Here is a 6,000-nt window from a genome sequence, read left to right as displayed (position 1 = left end):
CATGCAAGCACATGCCAACAGGGGAGGGGCAAAAAAAGAGGGAGAGAGAGGATCCCAAGGATCCACACTGCGAGCATGGAGCCCAACATGGAGCTCGAACCCACGAACCATGAGATGACCTGAACCGAAATCAAGAGTCAGACACTCAACCGAATGAGCCACGCAGGTGTCCCTAAGTGCTTTTACATGTATTAATTCATCAAATCATCATAACCCTATGAAATACATGTCATAGAAGGAAAAAAAAAACCCACACAGGTATTACATAACTTGTTCCAAATCACAAGCTAGAAAGTGGAGACTTTAAACCCAATTCAGCAGCACCTGGGTGGCTCAGTTGGATAAGTGTAGGACTTTGGCTCAGGTCATGATCTCACAGTTCGTGGGTTTGAGCCACACGTCCAGCTCTATGCTGACAGCTAGCTTAGACATTTGAGCCTGTTTAAGATTCTGTATCTCCCTCTCTCTGACCCTCCCCTGCTCACACTGTCTCTCTCTCTCTCTCTCTCTCTCTCAGAAATAAATAAAACATTAAAAATAAATAAATAAATAAACCCAATTCAGATAGATTCAGATTAGTAGAGACCAAATATGGTTAGAGTGAAGTAACTATTTTGCCCTGTTAATAGTCCCTAAAAAGTGGTTTCCAGCTTGGTTTCTGCTCCAGAGTTCTACAAAGCTACCATGACAGGAAGATGAACTACCATGTGCAGAACTCAACTTTGTCAAGAGAGAGACAACAACCATGAGAATCTTAACATATTATCTATGAAAATAGAAAAGATGTTGACAAGNCCCCATGTCGGGCTCTGTGCTGACAGCTCAGAGCCTGGAGCCTGCTTCGGATCCTGTATCTCCTCTCTCTGCCCTTCCCCTGCTAGTACTCTTTCTCTCTGACAAGAATAAATAAAACATTAAAAAATCTTTTAAAAAAAAGGAAAGATGTTGACAAAAAATAAGCACCCATAGGGGTAAAATGGACTACTTTCAGCGAAAAACTGTATGACTATCCACTCACGAATGGGATCGGTGAGGGAAGACATGCAAAATAGGAACACAGCTTTAGGAGTGCTAAGACCAAGGACTCAATAAAGAGAACCCATGGACTGGTCACTTCTTTGTCATCAGGAACACAGGTGAACAAGCTGGAAGACTCATAGATGCATCATCACATGTTACCTTAATAAAAACTAGTGTTTCATACCCCAATTTGCTCACCAAGGAACTAAGAAAAAAAAAATCTCAGTGCCATATTCTATATTTTAGTTTTTAGTTTTTAATGTTAATTTTTGAGAGAGAAAAAGAGACAGAGCATAAATAAGAGAGGAGCAGAGAGAGGGTGGGACACAGAATCCGAAGCAGGCTCCAGGCTCTGAGCTGTCAGCATATATAGCCCTACGTGGGGCTCAAACTCACAAACCACAAGATCATCACCTAGGTGAAGTCAGACGCTTGACCGAGTGAGCCACTCAAGCGCCCTGGAATGTTCTATACTTTCACACAGAAGAAAAGGCCAGCTAATTACACTGAGTAAGATTGGTGGGGTTTTTTTGTTTTGTTTTGGTTTGGTTTTGGTTTTGGGTGTTTTTTTTTCCTTTTGTAACTGGATTCATTAAGCACAGGATGTGTCCAAACTTCTTCTTGAAAATATGCTAAGTAGTCTTCGGAGATATTGTTGGCTTAATGAAATGCATTAATAAGCCTAAAAATGTTAATGTGTTTTAATAGAAGTGAGTCATGAACATGAAATACACCTTATTCACCACAGACTTCATGGCCCCACCCTCTTCCCTCCCTTCATTTACTTCCTATTGCTTTCTCTTAAGTCTTGTTCCCTCACTAAAAATGACCTATAACTTTACAGCAAGAACTGAGGTCTATAAGAAACTGTTATAAATCGAAGAGCTAAATGCCAGAAAAGAAGGGAGGAGTTTGGAAAACAAAAGCAACTTGAAACAAAGTAGAGAGCAAAATTGGCAAAGAAGGGGTTGAGAGCACACTGCCAAAGGGCATGGGTCTGATTGTGTGTTTCATGCCTGTTAGTAAGTGGATTTTGTAAATAGTCAATCATCTAATGTATAGGTGTTACTTTTTGAAATAGCAGTAGACTGAGAATAAGCCGATGTTTACCAAGATAAATATCAGAGACGATGACATTTGCCATGGCCATTATGCAAATGCAGCTCAGAAAAGGGGCAGACAGCAGCCAACATTTCCTGGTGCTTAATGAAATTGCCTGTTACTCCACTAGGCGTGTTATCAAACGATGCTCTTTTCGGAATCGGTTTCACGGAGGGTTGAGTGGATGTGGTCATGGGAAAGCGGCTGGAGGAAGAGAGATTGCTAGACAGAGTTAGGAAAGATGTCCCTGTGGAGTAGGGTTTGGAAAAGGATCTGTAAAGAAGAGACGGGGTGACCAGGCAGGAAGGATGTGGGAGGCTCTTTCAGCTGGGGTTGGGGGTGGGGAACAGAGACATCCTGAGGAACAAGAGAGAGAGGTCAAGAGTGTGTCTGCTTGGGAAAAATGCGAAAAGGGGCCCAACGAGGTGAGTGGGATGAGAACGTCACAATGTCACTGCACAGATGCAGAGAGGGGCTGACTGGTGGCTGGGTCAGAAAACCTGGAGAGTGAGATTATTCCAGAAGCAGGATTTTGGTCTCAAAAAACCAAAAGCATGGATTTGCTCAGAGTGTGAGTGAAGGCCTACAGATCACATTGGCAAGGTCCGTCCTTCAAAGCAGGTTTCTGTTTTGCTTCAGCGGATGTTGGAAGTTTTTAATGCAACATTGACCTACACAGGCTGCGTATCATTTCCATCTCCGTGATTTACGTGGTTGGCAGCGTGAAGAGTAAAAGACCAATGTGTCGAGCCGTGGTTCTCAACTGGGGCAACTTGGCAATGTCCGCAAACACTGTTGGTTCTCAAGACTGTGGCGGGGAGGTGGTGGTCCTCGAATGACAGGGATGCCGCGGACCACCCTCCAGTGTTCAGGACAGCCCTCCCAACAAAGAACTACCCAGTCCAAAATACCAGGAGTGCCAAGGTTGAGAAGCTCTGGTATAGACTTACCCATCATTTTCCTTCTCTTATGCGTCATGCCCAGGAGACACACGCACATCCGCACATACACAGAGAATTCAGGAATCCGAGTCTGTGTCCTGGATGTCAAGGTTTTGGACTGTCATCTGGACACTAGGGAGTGACTGAATAATGACAATAATCACAGCTACCAATTTTGAGTGTCATGTGCTGGGTACCATCCTTTATTAATCTCTCATTCAGTCCCTACAGCAGCCCAGCCGGTCAGGTGCTCTCAGTTCAGTCCCACAGAGGGAGACACTGAGACTCCATTAGAAAACTTAGGCAGGTCACACAGCACTTAGCATTTGGAAGCCAGTTCTATAGATCCGAAAGTCACATTTTTGGGGTGAAACTGTTTCAACAACATCCCCTGTGATGTCTGAGCCAAATTGATTTAGAACATTTTGTAGTGGAGAAAAAACGGTCATTAAGCTCTCAGCTGTTTGCTTTAACCAACGACATTTTGGTTCATTCCAGACCCTCACGTCTTTGATTGCCTGGGTGAGGCTGAAGCTGAACAAGGCTCAGAAATATCTGTTGTTTTAGGGGTGCCTGGGTGGCTCAGTCGGTTAAGCGTCTGACTTCAGCTCAGGTCATGATCTCACAGTTTGTGGGTTCGAGCCCCATGTCGGGCTCTGTGCTGACAGCCAGCTCAGAGCCTGGAGCCTGTTGCAGATTCTGTATCTCCCTCTCTCTCTGACCCTCCCCTGCTCATGCTGTCTCTTTCTCTCAGAGATAAATAAAACATTAAAATAAAAGAAATATCTGTTGTTTTAGGCTTGGGGAGGTGATGAAAATAAGGTGGCTTTCAATTAGTCTGACTTTGCCCCTCTCCTGTACCACACCAATTTCATCTGTCACATTTCATATGTGTGTGTGTGTGTGTGTGTATATATACACACACACACATCACCATTTTCCTTCTTTCTTTCTTTCTTTCTCTTTCTTTCTCTCTCTCTCTCTTTCTTTCTCTCTCTCTTTCTTTCTCTTTCTCTCTCTCTCTCTTCCTTCCTTCCTTCCTTCTTTCCTTCCTTCCTTTCTTTCTTTCTTTCTTTCTTCCTTCCTTTCTTTCTTTCTTTCTTTCTTTCTTTCTCTCTCTCTCTCTTTCTTCCTTCCTTCCTTCCTTCTTTCCTTCCTTCCTTTCTTTCTTTCTTTCCTTTCTTTCCTTTCTTTCTTTTCTTTGACAGTGGACAGCCTGCAGTTGTTTTCAGACATAAGTGTTCTATCTTAACTACTCCTGCCCTTTGTTGTGCTATGTCAGTCCCAGGTACATTATTATTAATGCCCTCAGCAAGCATTTCATAAACGTGAGATGTGATGAATTATTATTATTATTATTTCTTCATCTTGGTGCTTATCACACTGTGGGCCTATCTTGTCCATTTACTCGTGTCCTCTCCAAGAGTAGGACCCTCTTGTGAGGCAGGGACTATCCCTTTCTCATCTTTGCAATCCAGCTTCTGGCATACGGCTGACACTCAGTAAGTGTTTGTTGAATGGCTTCTCGATTAGAAAGCAGGCGTCAAACACAAGGTTAATGATCCCGGAGGCCCGGTCTTGGTGCTTTCATTCAGCACTTCTTAAATTTCAAAACAATAACTGAAATGTTAAAAAACTTAAAATGTTAATCTGCATGTTTATGCATTAGAAATTTTAGGTAACAGTTAATTTAAAATCCAATAAAGAAGAGGAGAGAAAGTAGAGAAAGAAGCAAGGTTTGGTGCTAACTGTCCTCTCACCTCTTTTTTTTTCTAGAAGAAGTGTTGGTTAGATCTTGGAGTTAGGAAATGAACAAATGTGTCCTTGAGTCAGAAAGTAGGACTTTTCTTTTTTTGCATTGATTCTTACAGTGCCAATTACAGAAAATGGTTTTTGTAGTTCTTAGCTTGATGATCACTCTGGAAAATGATTTTGGAATGCTAGCGATTGCAAGAGACTGTTTATTCCATTACTTTCACTCTGACCAAGCCCACGTCTTTCTCTAAAGTATGTCTTATTTTTAGAGTTTATAAATCAAATGTATTGTAGAGTTGGAATGTAGCATGATACGCACTCGCCAACAAAAATTCAGCCTGAGTCGGCCATCCTTACACAGCAGAAACAAAAGTGTAGCCACTAAGACTTTTTGCTACATGAAGCTATAACGCTGGGCCCTTTTTGAGATATTTAACGTGTGTTATTTAAAAAAATCAGAAATCTACCTTTAAGGAAAATTTGATTATTTGAAGAAATATGCAGCAGGACAGACAAAAACCAACACTTAATTCCTACTCATTCCAAACTTCTGAAACCACAAATTTTAAATATTTAGAGTGCACTGAAGATATATATTTTAAATGAGCATAAAAATGAGAACAAGCAGAGGAAAACAATTCATTAACATGTGATCACTTCCGTATCTAAAAAGAAAGCACGTGCCTGTGTGAATCGTGTATCCTCACTGCCCAGTCCCTCACCTGAGACACAAACTAGTTGGACCACGTGTTTTCAGGTTCCTTTCTGGCCTCTCATCTATGATTCTCTACTTCTCACTCCCAAGTCTATTAGCCCCCTCATACATCTTCCATACGTTACATAATGCTGATCCCACAGCCATTTGGAGGGGCTTTATTTTATCTTATTATTCATTTATTTATTTTTATTTTATTATGATTTTTTTAATGTTTATTTATTTTTTTTANCCTGAGGAACCTCCACACTGTTTTCCAGAGGGGCTGTACCAGTTTGCATTCCCACCAACAGTGTAGGAGGGTTGGAGGGGCTTTATTTTAGACACAAGCCCAGTGAGAATCTCCAGTTGGCTTGATAGTGGAACCAGCTTCCAGGAGAAGTCAAGCTGCTCAGAGGAGGAGTCCTATGTACTGAACCACCGACGAGCTACCACTAGATACATTACAGAGAACTTTCTTGTCTCTTT

Source organism: Crocuta crocuta, unplaced genomic scaffold, assembly GCF_008692635.1.
Source record: "Crocuta crocuta isolate KB4526 unplaced genomic scaffold, BGI_CrCroc_1.0 scaffold141, whole genome shotgun sequence".
In the NCBI taxonomy this organism is placed as follows: Eukaryota; Metazoa; Chordata; class Mammalia; order Carnivora; family Hyaenidae; genus Crocuta; species Crocuta crocuta.
Note: the sequence above shows the minus strand (reverse complement) of the source record.